Below are 20049 nucleotides of genomic sequence, written 5' to 3'. Positions count from 1 at the left end.
CTATATAGCTATAGCCTTTAAAGTAGAATCTGCTATAGAGTTTATCATGAGGGATACATTTTTAATCATTGCTTCATTTACCCCAAACCATGGAAAAAGGACCTAACAAATGATGCCCTTCTAGAAGAATGAAGGCCTCCTGGCAATATTGTCTTTAACTTATGATGTGAATTAAGAGGAGTGAACCAATGTTTTATTTCTGACTGATGAGGAGGCAACGTATGTACCATTAAGTTTATCACCTACATTGCTCCCTCATCTTTCATCCGTCAAGGTGTAAAGTTATCCATGTATAAGGCTGGCTGCAAAATCCTTCACAAATAAAAGTATACCCCATAAGTGTACACAACAGACCCCCCTTTTCACTCCTAGTGTTTATAGAGGCATAAGGAAGGGAAAAATATTCAAAGATAAGAGTCTCATGATAGTAGAGAAATCTTGATCCGTGATATTGGGAAAAGCTGCTCACATTAAGGATCCCATCTTCTGGGGAGAAACTTTCCTGGTTAGCTTTACCTTAAGAGTTCCAATGGGTATACAGCTCCAAGAATGTGGAGGGACCCTTCTTTGTTGTGAGATTGTGAACCCAAGGTTCAAGGTTCTGAAGTTTTGTTGCAGTATGCATGGCAAGGGCAGTTTTTCTCTGATGTTCTCAGAAGATCCAATCTTTGAGTTCTGAATTATGAAGGGGTTGATTGTCCTCAGTCAGGGAACCATAAAAAGCTTTCTTTACCGGGTGAAATTAATTATGCTGTGGCATAATAATCTACTGTTATAACATCAGCCCTCTTGCACGGGAAAGCTTTTATACAACCAGAAAACATGCATTGAAAATGATAATTGAATGAAATTCCTCTGTAAATGTTTAAATGGCCCGTCAGATAGCAAAATGTACCTGAAGCTTTTACTGTTTTCCCAGGAATATGGGAAACTAAACCTTATGGTTTATCTAAAGGGAGTAGTTTATGACTAAGGTTTAGTTTATCAGTTTCCCATATTCCCATATTCGTTTCAGTTTCCCACTGATAAACGAATATGGGAAACTGATAAACTAAACCTTAGTCATAAACTACTCCATTTAGAAGTCACCACACCAATATATATTTAACTTATTAAATATATATTAAATTATTTTATTTTCCATGATGAGTCAGAGAATGTAGATCTTTAAAAACAAAAACTTTAAGAATTGAGGAAGAACAAGGCAGCTGTCCTGGTTCTCCATGAGTCCATGCTTAATTAACATTGGACTTATGTCTTCTTGAATACCAGATATTTCTCCAATTTAGGTGCATAGCACTGATGACTGATGGTTTATCATAGGTAATTTAGCTTAGATCATGGAGTTCATTTAAATTGTATATCTAAACAATTTCAGTATCGGCTGATTTAGCATAAAAATCTGGCAAAGTGTTTTCTTGGTATTCAATTAATTTTTGTTCTACTTGGGTTAGCAGTTTTATAAACCAGTCAGTCTTCTCATTAAAGTTCTAGGAATTCTTACCCAGTTCAAATGATATGATTTTAAAGTTATCAGAAACTTGTGCTTTTCAGGGTCCTTTCCATTCTTTCATGAACCTCCTAAAAGACACCATATTCCAGGATTTTGTGTGCTTGTGAAGTTTTCAGAAACTGAATCGGCATTAAGCAATTAACTGTGGAATTGACTTTAAGTAGTCACAGTTAAAGACACAATTGATAAGGAAATTTGGTTATTTCTGTGGTTTATAATAACTTAATAGCCATAATTATGATTGATAGCATATACTTGGACATATTAAAATTTTAGAAATCCCATATAATTTTGGAACATATATTAATATCATTCACTAAAGTATAACCTGAAGAGGGTTAAACGTTTTTTATTTTGACAATGCTTCCCATGTAACTTAACATGTTGAATAATCCTGTTTACCTCTCTTTTGAATGCTTCGGGGACCCTCTATAGCATCTCAAAGTGAGAGGTCAGAAAACACAATTTTGAAGCTGAAATTTGATTTTGGGAAGCCTATCAAACATGTTAAAGGTTTAAAACACTTGATATTATGAAATAAAATTCCAGGTTACTATAAGTCATTCACTTAGCCAAAATGAAGACTCAAAAATTTTAGAAAGGCAAAAACATTTACTCATTGATAGAAGACAGTTTTCCAAACAGTCTGTCTCTTATCTTCCCCTTCTTTTTTAGTATTCAAAAGGCAAACAAAAATATTTCATTATCCTTTAATACTACTTGAAACTCTTGTTTAAGAGAGAAGAGAAAGCCAAATTTTACCCTTGCAGTAGTGTACTTTTTCTTTTTTTAGACAGAGTCTCACTCTGTTGCCCAGGCTAGAGTGCAGTGGTGTGATCTCAGCTCACTGCAACCTCTGCCTCCTGGGCTGAAGTGATTCTCCTGCCTCATCAGCCTCCTGAGTAGGTGGGACTATAGGCATGCACACCACACTTGGCTAATTTTTGTATTTAGTAGAGACGGGGTTTCTCCATGTTGGCCAGGCTAGTCTTGAACTACTGACCTCAGGTGATCTGCCTGCCTCAGCCTCCCAAAGTGCTGGGATTACAGGCATGAGCCACTGTGCCCCACCATTAGTGTATTATTAATGTTAACCCCAATCTTTAATAAAACCTTATAGACAAATTTATCAATCTTAATCAGTTTGACCATAAGGTGAGATTTTCATAAACCTTTGATAACTCTTGACAAATTTTTGTTAAAGAGCATATCAATGCTCTAAGAAAACCCTGGTGTGCTTTCATTCCAATGTTCAATTTACAGAAAAAACTGCATAGTACCCCTTTAAATTTAGCCAATATGTTCATACACAGAATCTTTTACAATTCATTTCTCACAAATCTTTCACAACTTGTTCAAACCTTTAGCTTTATCCTATCTCATTTAAAACAATTCTTTAACCCTCTAAACTAGGCAAAAATTTACATCCCATGCCTTCTTATAATATTTTTCTAAAAACACATTTTATTTTCCTTACATAACTTGCATGTTTTTCAGCAGTTTTAATTACCTGTTACAATGGTAAATCTTAGCAATTTTTATTTTTGGTGAAAAACTTGCTAAGTAAGTGATTTTAATTATGTACTAGGTTTGGAGTCTAGGACACCAGACAGAAGTACAGATAAGGTCTGTCTCTTTCTGGAATAGCTAGGGGCATGGCTAACTCCCAATGTCCTCAGGCCTTACCTAGCTGTAAGACAGGAGAGTTGAACAATTTTCAAAAGTCAAAGAAGCAGTTTATGACCTTAAAGCATTTAGCAAACCTAGTATCTGACCTGCCTAATTTAGACTAAATGTCGTTAGTGATTTAAGTGCTTGTTTTTCTTTAAACCAATTAATTAGAGCTCTTTTATATAAACATCACACAAAAAACACATATATAACTATACACAGAAGAAGATCCAGTAGTTGTAAGATTTTTTCACTTGGCAGTTTTTAAGTGTCTTAATTGGATTAGTGACTTTAGGATGGAGCCCTTCAAGGAATAGGGCCACAAAAGCATTCAGTTTCTAGGGCCTAATAAGCAGACACAGCTGGAAGTAAAAAACAGATCTCCAAAATTAAGCATCCCACTTTTATATTACATCCTGGATCCCCCCAAAGAGGGAAATGCTATGGGAGAAGACATTGCAATGCTTTTACTGTGCATTTCATTTCATGGCAACCTAAAGCCAATGAGCCCATTTTACAGTCAGCACATATCCCACAGGAGTCTTATCTCTCAGTTTGGGATGGGGATATCTCCATCCTTCTAGGTGGCCAAGAGCATGCTTCTCTGATCCAAGGGTACAAAGAGCCGAGTATTCCCCATAAATGCCATTAGCCATCCCTAAAGTATATTTTCTACCTAATTATTACACACCAAACCTCTCTCATAATTTCTGATACCCCTAAAACTCAGAACTGTCAAATAACAAAATGTGAAACAGAACAGAGCCTTAGATTTTGGGAGGAATCTATCCACTTTCAATTCCTAGGCTTCCATGAGGAAAACAGAGGCTTTTTACCAAAATGGGGTCTATGGCAACTCCTCTGTTTTTCTTAAGGAGTCCCAGGCTATTAGAAGTTACCTTAGGTCCTCTTATATGTGCATTAAGAATGACAAGAAGACAAAATGGAGAAAAATAATTAAGTCAACTGAGAAGAAACGAAAAACCCTTTTTCTTCAGAAAAATAAGATCCAAGAGAAGAAAAACCATAAAGCCTTTTAAATATACATATAGCTTGGATATCAACTTTTAATTAAGCTGACTTTTAACCATAGCGCTCTCTAAAAAAAAATGTCCTTTTAAATTTCTTATTACCCTACTTTAGCCAGGCCAAATGGCCAATAATTCTGGTTTTTAAACTTTACCAAAAGTAACCTCACAAGTGAAACCAACAAGCCTCAACTATGCTTATGACTTAACCACAAGTGTATGAGGTATTTTCAAAGAGGCGGTAAGCAGTTTTTATAACATTTAGAATCTTCAGAAGTAGCTCGGAGAAAGGAAAATTTAAGAGAAAGGAAAATTTAAGGGAAGCTAGAAGTTTTTCGTGGAGGGAAAGAGAATCAACAAATTGTAAAAGCCACACAGCTATCAAACCAGAAAGCACTCACTCCCTAAGTCAGGATTGAGCCCAGGGCCACCACGGTAAAATGGCAAAGCCTTAGTTGCTGAGCTGCGGCATTGGGCAGCTTCCATTGCTCTTTCCAGAAGAATCCAGAGCAGTCAATTTTGAGCTTGCACTACTTTTAACTAAAGATAATTTTTAGAGCTAACTGTGACATGAACCCCCAAATTCCTGTTCCCTAGATGGCAGAGACCAAGAGAAAGTACTGCCACGTGGTTACAAGGTCAAGGTCCCAAGGACATACACTGAGATGAAAACTCATTCAGTTCTTTGTTCATTTCAGGGACCTGCAGCAAAGTTTGTTACTGACCAGCTTGCTGTGCCATCTTGAATAGCGAGCTTATGGGGTCCTAAGTCCGTGTTCTATCCTAATGTACTCCTCTTTATGACAGAACCATACAGAATGACACACAAACCACACGAGATTCGCTACAACTTAAGACTAGCCTCAGAATCCTTTTTTGCATTAATCAAAACTTTACAGAGGAGAGAAGCAGTGATTTTTACCATTCATTCAGCCAATTTACACACAGAGAGAGAGGCCAGAGTCTGGTAAGAAATTCTTACCCTTTTTCTAGCATGTCAGGTTTCTGGGTTTCCCCTCCCTGAGCGGCCTGAGTGACTCAGCTCACTGTACCATTGCTCTGGAGGCCAAGCCATAACACAAAATACTTTTTTAATTTGTTTCACAGAACCACAGGCAAAAGCCTGTCAATTTTGTAAGATGCTGTCCAAAGGGTTGCATGGGGTAACCGAATTAACATTTTGCATTTTGGCCATTGCAAAATATATGTGACAAAACATAGACATTAGCCACTCTGCTTAGCACCCAATATCGAACTGGTGAAGCTCAAACTTGCCCTTGGTTTGGCCCTGTCATCTTTAATCCAACCTCCCACCAGGAGTTTCATCATGTGGTCTCTGAGCAAGGTGGTTGTCCTGAGTAACAGAAAAGACAGGCACGGGAAAGGAGAGAAAGAAAGAAAAGCATTGCCTGTGGCAGGGTGGGGAAGGCAAGGAGCTCAGGGAGGCCAGAGAAAGACCCACCCATTGCAGCGACACTGAATCAAAAGTTCAGGCGGCCACTTGTTGGTCATGAAGGGATCTTTTCCAGCAATCCCATCAGCTCTCGAGTTTTCCTCTTTGGGGAGAAAAAGTTCCCCACATTCCTTTGTCTTGTACATGCCTAATCCTGTCATCCACAGCTATCAGCAAAGAGTACAATGCAGATTAATTCAAAGAGAATAGGAGTAAACATCCCATAGTGCCAAATCAATTTTTAACCAAGAGGGACTTTCCTGAGGGGAGGACCTCTAACACAATCCCATTCTTTACCCAAGTAAAATCTACCCATTGCTTACCGAAAGCCAGTCAATTGGTGCTGCGGTCTGTTTCCTTTGGGATAGTAACTAAGCTGAAAGGTTAGCAGATTTAATTTTTTTAAAACTAATTGCTACTTAAGCTTTTAATTTGCCTTTTGTAAAGTTTTTAAATAAAAATATTAAAATTTTTATAGAAGCTTCTGCATATCAATAGGCATCCCTGGATGAGACTAATTTGGGAGTCCTCATTTTTAAATGCACTTCAGTGCAGTTTTGTTCATTTGGAACGTTCCACTCTAAGTTATCTTTAGTAAGATTTCACCATTTCTCTAAGACTTCACTGTTTCTGGGGCCTAACACTTATGCATGTGTAAGCCAGGAGGAACTCAGTTCTTCAGAAATTAAGGATCCCATTTTTACCTAAGATATTGGCTTTGCGCTCAGGTCTCCTTGATCAACTTAGCCAATCCTTTTTTTTTTTTTTTTTTTCTACCAAGAAAAATGAGACAAAGTGATAGAACACAAAAATCCCTGCAAATTTTCAAAAGCCAAATTTTACACTCCCTGCAATATTACCATTTACTACCAGTTTCTTTCTGACCCAGTCAGACATAAGAGGCCTCTAACTGGATCCAAGCCAGTCAGATCCAATCCTGGATCCAGTCCAGTTTCTGTGGCAACTTCCAAGCCCAGTTTGGATCAAAAATTTGCTCAAACTCAGAGAGCTCTGCGGGTACCTCACTTTGGTCACTCAGCACTCCTGGAGGGTCATTAGAAGCTCTACTTCTGATCCCACTTCTGACACCATCTAATAAAAGAAAAATTTCAGCTGAATTAAATGTAAAGGAATTTAATTAAGCAATGAATGATTTGCGAGTCAGGCAGCCTTCTGAGCGAGCCAGCACAGCCACATGGTAGAAGATTTATGGACAGAAAAAGGAAAGCAACTGTACAGAAAACAGAAGTGAGGTACAGAAACAGCTGGATTGGTTACAGCTCAGCATTTGCCTTATTTGAACACAGTTTGAATGGTTGGCTACATTTAATTGGCCAAAAATCAGTGATTGGCTCAAGTGTGGGCTACAGTCTGTTTACACCTCCACTTGTTATAGTTCAGGATGTACAGAAAAACATTTAGACCAAACTTAAAATATGTAAGGAGGCAGCTTTAAGCTAAACTTGATGTAACAGATGTTAGGTACCTTTTCATGTGCTTGTAGGCCATTTGTATACCATTTTTGGAAAAAAATGTCTACTCAAGTCCTTTGCCCATTTTTTAAACAAAGCAACTCATTTAAACATTTATTATTTTTTATTTATTTGAGCTTCCAGTTAAGATTTGAAGAAACAATTCCACTGATGTAAAAAGGGAGAAGAAACACATTTAAATATGACTAATCTATTCCATCTCCCATTTTACATGCCAGGGCCCCTCAGCTGGGCTCAGAAGTCAGCTCTGAGAGCTCTGCATCACCGTATCCACACGTGCCCCTTCATGAGATAAACTCTCAAGCTCCACGTTGCTTTTCAATCATCAGAGCTAATTTTTTTCCACAGTTGTGATACGGAATTTTGCCAGCCAAATCACAGTGCTTGGCAATGTGTCAATAGATTAGAGCTTCAGACCCCTTTCCTGGAGACAAAGGGATCTGGGAAAAAGGTAGTTCTAATCCAGGAGCCCCTCGCTGCTTTGTGAACTACAGATGCAATGTCCAAGCTTAAGAAGGAAAGGAGTGAAAGCAAACGTGGTCTGAACCCCTTGTCTCCAAGATTGGTTCCAGCCAGATAGCATCTCTAACAGCAAGGTGTCCCTGAACCTCACTTCTTACTAATAAAAAGAATCCAAATATTGGACTGAAGGGATTTAAGAAAAACTTCAATTGAAAATAAGAAAGTAACTGTATTTATTGCATTTGATCTGTCACCTGCCTTCCATAAGCTCCTCTCCTGTGTCTCATGCTAACATATACAGTTACTGAGTCAAACTGGTTCAGTGTGATTTCTTGGTCAATGGCACCGGAATCATTGTTAGGACTCTGAATGACACCTGTCTTTGAGATTCAACAAGGAACAGAAAAAGAACGCAATCTTACTTTTTTTTTTTTTGGCAGGGGTGGAGGGTGGGCACGGTCTCGCTGTGTCGCCAGGCTGGACTGCAGTGGTACAATCTCAGCTCACTGTAAACTCTGCCTCCCAGGTTCAAGTGATTCTCCTGCCTCAGCCTCCCAAGTAGCTGGGACTACAGGCATGCACCACCACACCCAGCTAATGGTCTCTATCTCTTGACCTTGTGATCCACCCGCCTTGGCCTCCCAAAGTGCTGGATTACAGGCATGAGCCACAGCACCCAACCACAATCCTACTTTTAGGTCTCTACCTTGGCCCGAGTTCTTCTCTCCTGGCCCAGAGGCAGCCACTTTCTAGGGAACAGGGCAGCCTCCGGAGAGATCTGCTCTGCCCAGCTTGTACCGAATCACAATTTTTCGTTTCTCAGGTCCTTGGGTATCAGCTAAGTTTCCAAATGTGCTTCAAGTTTGATCTAGTTTGACTGCAAGTTGTTCATTCTCAGTTATTAACAATCATAAGGCACAGGGTTGGCATAGATTATTAGAATTCATAGATGTACTTTATCCTATATGGCCAAGGTTGTAAATCCTTCCTTTGATGAGGTTTTCTATACTACTTTCATAGGGCTGCCGTAACAAAGTACCATATATGGAGTGGCTTAAACAACAGTAATTATGCCATAATTCTGGAGGCTGGAAGTCTGAGATCAAGATGTTGCCAGGCAGGGCCATGCTCCCTCCAAAGGTGCCAGGGAAGGATCAGTTTCAGGCCTCTTTCCTCCATTCAATAGGAGGCCTCTGGAAGCATTAACTTCAGTCTTCACATGACTTTCTCCCTGTGTACATGCCTATCTTCGTGTCTAAATTAGAAATCCCCTAAGACACCAATCATGTTGATTTAGGGCTTATCTGGATCATCTTATATTTTTGATTACCTCTGTAAAGACCCTCTCTCCAAATTAGGTCACATTCTGAGGTACTGGGTGTTAGGACTCCAACATAATCCTTGGGGTGGGGAAGGAATGCAATTCAACCCATAAAACAAGCAGAATCTTGGTTTGGACTCAAAGGGGTCAAATCAAGGCTTAGTATGAACCTGTCTAGAACTCAACTCCTCCCTACAAAACAAAGGGCTAGGACAAGGTGATCTTAAGACTGTCTTCCAGGCCAGGCGTAGTGGCTCACACCTGTAATCCCAGCTATTTGGGAGGCCAAGGTGGGCGGATCACAAAGTCAGGAGTTCGAGACCTGCCTGACCAACATGGTGAAACCCCATCTCTACTAAAAATACAAAAAATCAGCCAGGCGTGGTGGTACACACCTGTAGTCCCAGCTACTCAGGAGGCTGAGGCAGGAGAATTGCTTGAACCCAGGAGGTGGAGGTTGCAGTGAGCCAAGATCACGCCACTGCACTCCAGCCTGGATGACAGAGTGAGACTCTGTCCAAAAAAAAAAAAAAAAAAAAAAGACTGTCTTCCAGCTCTAAAATCTCCTAGTCTTAACATTTCTTTTCCCTGTCATGAAAACTCATCCATTTGATGTCCATTCCCCATAGGCTTGGCTCTCTACTAAGGATTCTCTCAATAATGGGTTAAATGTTTGAAAACCGTGGCTACCAGTGGCATGACATGTGCCCCACAGGTCCCAAGGCAAGGCTCATAGGCACTGAAGGGACAGGGGGCCCTCAGAGGAGGAGTATGTTTTGAAGACAGACAGGACTTACCAGGACCCGTCAAGCCCCTCCTCCACCACCACAGGCCTCTGTGTGTCCCTCTGTGCTATTTACAGCTTCCGATCCCCGAAGACATCACATATGCCAGCCTTCTCAGCCTCAGCCCCAGCTCACTGTCTCCTCTTTATCTCGCCAGGAGAGCCGCTCATGCAGAACTACAAATGTTGTCCTCCGTGATAAAATTATCCTGTGAGGGCTGGGGAATCCACCCCACGCAGCGGGCAGCCCTCAACTGACAATGCAGCTCCCAGAAAACACTCAGCAGCCAAGCTCTGAACAGTGATTAGCGCAAGTGTCTGTTTTGCTTATGCGTCTTCACATAGACATTTTCAGGCTGGGTAAGTGAGATGGACACCCAGCCTCACGCCCCTCCGCAGGCATCATCTGCTGTGCGAGAGACCAGTGGGAAACACTGCCATGCCCTCTCCCACTGCTGGGAGTGCATTTTCCATTTTCTTTTTCCTTTTCTTTCCCCAGCTCCTGCTCATCGCAGGAAGATTTAAAACGATAGAAATGTGTAAAGAAGGCATGAAAAAAAAATCAGCCACTCTTACTATACAGAGGTAATTATTGTGACATCTTGGCATTTTTGCTTCCAGAATTTTTCTAAACCACTGTGTAACACAGCTGAGATCATATTGAATACATTATTTTGAGTCCCACTTTTTTTTTTTTGCATTTGATATTCTCACAGCATTTTGCCAAGGCTGGTTGTTAATCAACCTTCTAATACAATTTATTTGGGAGACTGGCAACACTACTGATGATGCAGAAGCCCCATTCAGGGTTGTTCTCCACATTGACTTTGGAATTTCTTCAGGCCCAAGAGGGGTCTTCTTTACCCTTACAACATTTTTCTCAAGTTGCAAAACTCCCTGCCTGGCCACTGCTTAAAGGAAAATTGGGCAAGGCACTTCTTGGCACTATAGTGGGAGAAGTGGAAATCTGAGAATCCGGTCCGGGACAAACATCCTCCCAGGGACATTTCCAGCATTCTCTCAGCACCTCGGCTACCAGGAGAGAAGCGTGAATTGGAGAGAAGTGGCTCAGTCTTGTCCTAAGTGTCCTGTGGGGTCCAATGGGGACAGACCCCAGGTGGGCAGCGCCCAGCCTAGGAGGAGCCTGCATTCACACACACTCCCATGTCTCAGATACTGCCCACACTACTGCATTTAATCCTCAGCAACTCTGCTATGTACCAATTCATCAGTCCCATTTTAAAGACAAATTAACTGAGGCTTAAAGATTTTAGCAACTTGCCTAAGATAATTTCAGTAAAGGCCAAGCTGAGATTCTAATCCAACCCCAAAAGTTTTTAGATCGCACCCAAGCTGCCTCTCAAGGTCCTGAGAAGCCTCCCTTTCTCAAGGTAACTAAGTTGACGTTTGTTCATTTTGGCAAGCTTGTCTCAAAAAATAAGGAAACCAGGGTGGGTTGGTGTGGATGATGGGGAGTGATGGGGAGTGACAGGAAGAGCTGCATGCAGGACTGAGGTAGCTGATGCCCCACAGGTTCCGCATGCTGACAACTGACACTCTCAGCTGAGTCGCTGCCCTACCGTAGTCCTTAATTTCCCTGAACTGTAAAGAACTGCCTCATCCAGGGTCGGCTTCCTCCCCAGAGGCAGCAGACATACAATTACCCATCCATGTTGGGGATATAAACGACCTGCCCCCTAGCCTGAAAGCACAGAGATTCTGAGGGGTCATCCAGAGCTAACCATGGGATCAGCCAAGGGCTCTGTTGCAACAGCCTATATTGCAAGGTCTACCCAGTTCCTCCCTCTATCCAGCGCTTCTGTCTTCCTTCCCTCCTACATGCTGATCCCACTGGCACTCCCCAATAAGCCTGCTGCACATAAACCTCCTTCTCAGAGTTTGTTTCTCAGGGAACTTGACTTAAGACCATTAGTCATTTACACAGGGTGAAAGGAGGGTATGGCAATTCACATCTTCCCTCAAAGACTCCTGCGCATCAGTGCACTCCCCTCGCACTAACGGCACTGAGGAAAGAGGGTTGTATTTGAAGAAGAGGAGGGACCAGGGAGCACTCTCAGAACAGGCCTCAACGGGGTGGCAGAGTAGGGGCCTCTAGGCAGCCAGAGGGTGCAGTGTGAGCATGGAGCTCCTGGAGGTGTCCCCACCAAAGAGGGACAGGAAAGAAGGGACCCAGGAGGTAAGAAATAGACGAAACCAGGGGTTCTCAATCCTGACTGCACGTTAGATTCACCTGAGCATCTTTGAAACACATTGCCAGAAGCACACTGGCTTCACCCCTAAGATTCTGATTTGACTGATCTGGGGTAGGTCCCAGGCATAAGCATTTTAAAAAACTCTTTCCAGGTGATTCCACTATGGAGCCAGACCTGAGGATCACGTGGCTAACAGAGATGGGCAGGCAGAGAAAGCTAATATCTTCCCTATAATCTATCCCCTCTGGTGCTCAGGTCCTGACTTAACACTGAGGCCCACAGCCTGGGCCCCAGAGCCCATGCTCACAGAGGGAAGCCCTGGCTCCTGAGCGTTTGAAGGCCAGATGACCCCCTGACAGTGTATGTAGAGAGGGTTGCCCTTTCTAAATAGTGAGCCAGCCACAACCAGGGCAAGCCCGTGGAGCCTCAAGACAGGATCCCTGGGAAGCTTAAACCTGTGGATTCTCTGGGCCCAACCTCAATTTACTAAATCAGAATTTCTAGGGAAAGACCCGGGAATCTGCACTGTTTAACAAACTCCCCAAGTGAACCTTATGCATGGAAGTTTGAAACCGCTTAGTGCTCCCTGCCAGGGCCTTTCTCAGACGCACCACATCACTTATATGAAAACTTTGCTTCACATGTAGCCAAGGAGCCCTCGCTGCTCCTACGTTTTCTGAGGCACTCAAGTAGAGGTCATTGAAAATTCCTGGATGGTCAAATCAGCTGTTGATGAGGATCTGGGAAGATTACAAGAATTCTCTTCAGTAAATTCTTTCTGGTGAGTTTTTTCCTTTTAGCAGGTATGGTAAACATTGCTTGTGAATTGTTCCAAATATATTTTTTCTCATTGTGCAATTGAATTGGCAGTTTTGCATAATAAAAAGTTAACATAATGAGCCAAACAAGAAATGAATAAAGCTTGATTGTTCAGTTCAGAGGCAATGCTTGCACTGAGCCCTCGGTCCTTATCCTTATGCGTGGCCCATTGTCTAATGATTGTCCTCTCAAAATGTGAGTATGACTCTAAAAAGGATAAAAATTGATATTAATAGACTTGTACAGACCTCCGCAGTAGCATCGTCTTATCGAGGAAGCACAAATGTTTCTTTGACCACTCATCGTGGCTCTTTGTAATCATAACTGAGCTTGATTGAAGCCTGACCTTTACGAGGCAGCTCTGTATATTTCTCATACACAGTGGTACTTGGCAGTTTTAACTTCCTCATTTAATTACTTTGTGATGGTACCGGCATCCATATTAATGAAATTATTTTGATTATATTTCATAGATAATGTGTCAGTGGGCAGTTAGCAACCCCATACGGAGCCCCATGTGCTTTCTCGCTGGCTCAGACCCGTGGCTTCTTCCTTCTTTCCTCTCTGGAGTCCCAGCCTGCCTTCCTCTTTTCTTCAGGGGATTCATCTATCTACCTTGTTAGAGTTCCTTTTGTCACCCCCAAAACTGGCTATCGATGGAGACAGTCTCCTCAGGACATCTCTTTCTTTCTGTCCCCCAATATGAGCACAGGCATCCTTTAAATTAGTTTTCTTGCCTATCACCATAGGGAACAGATGGAGGAGCCAAGGAGTCCACAGAAAAAGCTGCACTTGTCCAAGCTGGTTCTCCAAGGTCATTTTGTTAGATGGTACCTGGAGGTCTCTCCCATAGGGATGGGAAGCCTTTTTTCAGGTGACTAACTCCAAAATGAGACTGTCATACCATAGTCCCCATGGATTGGGGTTGGCACAGCCACCTGCCTCTGCTAGAACCTGCTTGCCAATCCTTTGTACCAATCCTTTGTGCCTGCCTTTTCTTCTGCAAGATCCACTCACTCCTACATAGGGCACTTTGGCTTTTCTAAGTAAATGAAATGTGTCCCCACATGTTTACCAAATGTCCCTCCTCTGTCTGCAAGCTGTTCTGCACCAACTCTGAACATTTCTGGTCTGTACCTGTCCCCATGCCACCCCATTCCACCGATTTATTACCTTTTAGGAAGAAGGAAGGGTTTTTTATGAGGTCCTTGAGTTAGCTAGATAACGATAACAGGTAGCTTATTCCAGCTCCCTTACACCACCCAAGTGCATTGGTTGACCTAAGCCCTCTTACCTCAAATTCCTGAGAATTTATCAGGAGATACAATCAAAGAAGGGTTTAGCAAGAACAATTCATATCCTGACCTTTTCTTCCTACCTTCGGGTTTCTAGTCCCAAGACAGAATCTAGTTCTTGTTCTGGTCCATGAGTCTTCTCAGGCTGCAGTGACAGTGACCACCCTTAGGCTGTGCTTTCATGGATCTGGTGACCACCAAAGGAGCTCACCCTGAGAGGCGCCAAGATGCAGAAAGGGGCAGAGCCAGCGCCTGCTCAACCCTGCCCAATGCAAGGCTTCCTGCTTCTCCAGCACAGGCAGGAACTTGGGTTCCTCAAGGCCTCCTCCACCATGGCCACCACATGAGAAGGAAAGAAGAGAGGTTCATTTCCTTTCAGTCTGCCCATTGCTAAGGTTTCCACACCAGTAGCAGAGCTAATTTCTTCTGTGCAACAACCTGTGGCAACACCAGAGATGATCCTATTTTGCCAGCCTCTTTCTGTGTCTTCAGACAATGCTTACAGCATACAGACTTACTTGTTTTTGAAACAGAACCTTTAAGGAGCAAATAAAAATGAGTTCTTTCTCCCGCTCTGGATTTTCTCCTGGTCAGTGTCAGTTCTTACCTCCCTGGCCTCGGTTCTCTCCTTCATCCTTCCCAGAAATGTCCTTGGTTTCTACCTTAGAAGTCCCAGCCTCCCCCTAACCTGGTTCTCAGCCAGATACTCAGTCAAATTTTACTAAAGAATAGCCATCATCTACTGCACACTTACTACATACCAGGCTCAGTAGTCAACATTTTATCTGCCTTTGCTTCTTTCATTCTCACAATGCCCAGTGAGTTAGATTCTATTATAATCAGCATTTTGGGGGTTGAGGAAATAGGCTTAGAGTTAAGTAATGTGTCCACAATTCCACAATAAGTAAATGGTGGGGCCAGAACAGTTGTATTGAAAGATTGAGTGTTTATAATGCTTCTCTTAAAGATAATATTAGATTTATCACCTATTGCTCTGAATCTAGGAGCATGACAAGACCTATCTTTCCCAGAACCCCTGTGTGTCCACAAGAATCATCCTTCTAGAGATCAAATGACTGATGCCCCTTCCCTCCAGTGCTTCCCTCTTGGGCCTTCTCTGCCAGTTCCAGATTCTAGTCTGAGGACTCCCTCTAACTGTAGTTCATTCATCTAGGTAAAATAATTATTATAGCCCAAGAGAAATTAATGGTCTCCTGCTTCAACACTCGAGTAATCCACTTAGTTTATCAACTGACTGAATTCCACGCAAATTTATTGAGCACCTACTATGTGCCGCGTATCTGATAGGAGTTGGAAATAGAAAGGATACATGATCGATTTCCTGTAAGGGGCTCATGAACCAGTTGGGAAATGATCAAGTATACCATAGTTTAAGTGAGAGAATAGTATAGTATAGTATAGTATAGTATAGTATAGTATAGTATAGTATAGTATAGTATGGAGAGGTGAGGGTAGCTGTAACATTAGGGAAATCTCCTAGTGGATAGGAACCCAAGCTTTGGAGCCAGGTTGGACTGGGTTCAAATCTGAGTGATTATGGACAAGTTTTTAACCTTTCAATGTCATAGTCCTTGTGTATAAAATGGGAACAATGATGACTCTCTTGTAGGGTTATGAGGAGTAGTACTCCAGAAAGAAGCTATAGTTATAGTGGCAATTGCTAATATTTACCAAACATATTTGCTCCTGGTAAGTAGAAAGATTAGCAATAATATTTGAACTGGGATTTGAAAGATGAGTTAGGGTTTGATTGGGCAGAGGAGAGATGATAAGAAATTATAGATATAAAAGTATCACACTTGAAGTCATAGAAACATGGAAGTGTATAGTATGTCTCAGGATTTTCAAGTACTCTGCTGGCTGGGCCATGGGCTCATGGCAGAGCGGAGAAGGAGAAATGATAGCTACATGGCATGAGAACTCACAGCCTTCACTGAGGGTTTGGAGTTCATTTTCCATCCGCCAGTGCCCCATCTTCCCACCTTAGGAAAGTAACACCATTTTATAACGTAAAAATACTCTAAAGATGGGGAAAAGGTCACATATGCTGCTGGCCAGCTATACGCTGAAGCAGTCTTTTGGAAGAATATTTAATAATAGGAATCAAAATCCTTTATAGTGCTCATAGCTCTTGACGTTTTCATTTCACTTTTAGGAATTTATTGTAAGAAATTCACTGGAAGCATTTGGAACAATTTGTATGCCAGGATTTGTAATGGCCAAAGGTGAGAAATAATCTAAATGTCCAAAACCACAGGATTGGCTAATATTCTATTTATTCTATTCTATTATGTATTGGTTAATATTACATTCAAGCATTGGAATAGTATACAGTTATTAAGAATCATAGTTTTAAAGAGGATTTAATGACATAATGTTCATGATCTAATTTAAAATGAAAAAAGCAGGCTTCAAAACAGCATATAGTTTAACCTCAATCTTGTGGGGGAAAAAAGGAAAGGATGTATGTGGGAGAGAGAGAAAGAACAAGAGAGAAATAGGGTGATCCTATTGATAATAAGTTTAGATTAAGGACTTGATATTCTTTATTTTAAGTTATGGTTGAATTTATTTATTTTCTTTAATTTTTAATTTTTGTTTTTATTGAGACAAAGTCTAGCTATGTTGCCCAGGCTGGTCTCAAATTTGTGGGCTTAAGTGATCCTTCTGCCTTAGCCACCCAAGGAGCTGGGACAACAGGCATCCCCCACCACTCCCAGCTGAGACTTGGTATTCTAAACACTCGCTTTGGGGGCACATACTTGCTCAAGTGATTTGCATGGGAGAAGGACCCTAAGAAGCTATTTGGGAGTGGAAGAACTAGGGCTAGAGACAATAGAGACAGGTCAATCAAGAGTTTATAACCCTAGGGAGGGCAGAGCTTCCTTAGAGAAGGTATAGTGTCCCCCAGAGACCACAATGCCTAATGGAACGCAAAAGATGTTCTGTGGACAACCAGCAGACACTCCCTGGGCTTCCCAGAAATTCCCAGGGGTAGACATTGCATTTGCAGGGAAAAAGCTCCAAGCCAGTGCATTCAGAATGTGAGCACTGAGTTGACATCTCCCGCAAGCATTTGTAGGTGCCAGTGACTGAAATGTCTGCATTATGTGTGGCTATGTCTAGAAAAAGGAAGACAAAAGAAAAATAGTCATTTTCTCTGGGTATAAGATTATGGTTGTTATTTTTTAACTTTTAAATAATTTTTCAAATGTTTCTGTGATGAGTGTTTTGTTTCATTTTATTTTATTTTTTTGAGACAGTCTTGATCTGTCACCCAGGCTGGAGTACAGTAGTGCGATCTTAGCTCACTGCAACCTCCGCCTCTCAGATTCAAGCGATTCTCCTGCCTCAGCCTCCTGAGTAGCTGGGATTACAGGCCTGCACCACCATGCCTGGCTAATTTTTGTGTTTTTAGTAGAGACGGGGTTTCACCATGTTCCCCAGGCTGGTCTTGAACACCTGACTTCAAGTGATCTACTAGCCTTAGCCTCTCAAACTGCTGGGATTACAGGCATGAGCTACTGCACCCAGCCTGTGATGAGTATTTTATAATGAGGAACATCACTCATTTTTTTTTCTTATTCATTTACTTATTTTTAATTTTTATGGCTACATAGTAGTTGTACATACATATGGGGTACATGTGAAATTTTGATACAAGGATGCCATGCCTAATGATTAAATCAGGGTAATTGGGATATTCACCACATCAAACACTGGTCATTCTTTTAAGAATATTCCAATTTCACTCTTCTAGTTATTTTGAAATATACAATAGATTATAATTAACTATAGTTGTCCTATTGTGTTATGAACTACTGGATCTTATTCTTTCTATCTAACTGTATTTTGGTACTGATTAATCAACACCTGTTTATACACCACTCTCCCCACTACCCTTTGCAGCTTGTGATAGCTATTATTCTATTTTCTACATCCATGAGATTGACTTTTTGGCTCCTACATATGGGTGAGAGCATGAATATTTGGATTTCTGGGCCTGGCAAATTTCCCTTAACATAATGACCTTCAGTTCCATCTACACTGTTGCATGTGTTAATCCATTTTTGTTTTGCTATAAAGGAAATTCTGATGTTGGGTAATTTATAAAGGAAAGGGGGTTATTTGGCTTACCATTGTGAAAGCTGTGCAAGAAGTGTGGCATCAGCACCTGCTTCTGGTTTGGGTCTTAGGAAGCTCACAATCATGGTGGAAGGCAAAGGGGGAGCAGATGTGTCATGGCAAGAAAGAGAGCAAGGCAGACAGGAGGGAGGTCCCAGACTCACATGAACCACCAGCTCTCACCTGAACTAATAGATCAAGGGCACCAAGCCATCCATGAGGAATCCATCCCCATGACCCAAACACCTATCATTAGGCCTCACCTACAACATTGGAAATCACATTTCCACATGGAATTTGGAGAGGACAAAGATCCAAACTATATAACTGCAAATGACAGAATTTCATTCTTTCTATGACTGAATAATATTCCATAAGGTGTTTATACCACATTTTCTTTTTTTTTTAATTTATTTATTATTATTATACTTTAAGTTGTAGGGTACATGTGCATAACGTGCAGGTTTGTTACATATGTATACTTGTGCCATGTTGGTGTGCTGCACCCATCAACTCGTCATTTACATCGGGTATAACTCCCAATGCAATCCCTCCCCCCTCCCCCCTCCCCATGATAGGCCCCAGTGTGGGAACATCACTCATTTTTAACCCATCTCTGGCTTCCTTATGTTCCTCTTGCCTCCATGCCTCCTGCTGGCCCCACCATGCACACACACTCTGTGTTCTCACCTACCCATAAGAATGGAAACTCTGGCTTTTGCTGGGGTTCTGTACCCCAGGGCACAAGAAGGAACTGGGGTGGAATAGGCCTGGGCTTGACTAGGTAGTTCGTAATCTGCCTAGCTGGCAGCCATGGCACAGCAAACTTGAGCTGGGTGACCTCTACTTCATACTTTTTGTCATTGATAAAAATCACCGCACTTTGTTGACTTTGCTATTTCTACCCACAGAGGAATGTAGAAATACATGAAATCTGCTAAATGATCCATTTAACTATGTGGTAAACACTCTGTAAACCTGTTTACCCTGCCAAAACAGTCCCCTTTGTCATGTTTTACAGGGTCATTTGATTTAATTCCCTAAGTCAACACAGGGTTTGTTTTCTTATAAAGGAAAAGAGGATAAGGCTTATCAAAATTAATTGACTCAGGACAGTTTCCCTTGAGGGTAAACCAAAGGACAGTAGGAGAAAGGGTGCAAAGGAGCTTCTGGGTTCCAGTAATGGTGTTTCTTAATCTGGATGCTGGTAACTTGGGTTTCCCTTTGTGAACATCTATCAAGCTGTACGCAGGATTTGCATTCTCAGCACTCTCACCGCAGCCTCCCCCTTGACCCTCTCCTCCTGGCTGGCTCCCCACATCCTTCACTGATTGCAAGAGAAATAACCTGGCTGCTTTGTGGTTATTGGTTTCATGTGTGTTTCTCACTAGATTCTAAGTCCACTGGGCTTGTGTGTCCCCTGGACCTGCTGCTGTGGACCCTGAGTCTGGTGCAGTGCCTGGCAAGATGGCATGAGAAACGGTTTGTAAGGGAATGATGGAGAGGCAAAGAGGGAGACAGAACAGTGGGGTTGGGGGAAGAAGACAGAAAGGAGAAGGGGAAGGAAGGAAAGAGGAAGAGTTATGTCTCTCAAGATCTGGGTATTCCGAGGCATGGCTAGAGGTGGGTGAGTGGGAGCACTCAGGAGTGTGCTGACATGATCGAGTAAGGAGTCTCTGGAGGAAGAAGTCTCTGAGAGAAGGTGGTCTCTCTGTGGGCAAGACTGGTTCAAGCACTGTAGCCTAGGTCCTTGAGGAGGGAGGATGGGGACCCTGAGCCTAGTCTGGCTCCAATTTTCTCCTGGCTCAAAGCAATTGCAGAAAAAAGAGTTATTTCTTTGCATTTCGTTAG

Source organism: Macaca nemestrina, chromosome 13 (genome assembly GCF_043159975.1).
Source record: "Macaca nemestrina isolate mMacNem1 chromosome 13, mMacNem.hap1, whole genome shotgun sequence".
In the NCBI taxonomy this organism is placed as follows: Eukaryota; Metazoa; Chordata; class Mammalia; order Primates; family Cercopithecidae; genus Macaca; species Macaca nemestrina.
This window is presented reverse-complemented; position numbering follows the sequence as displayed.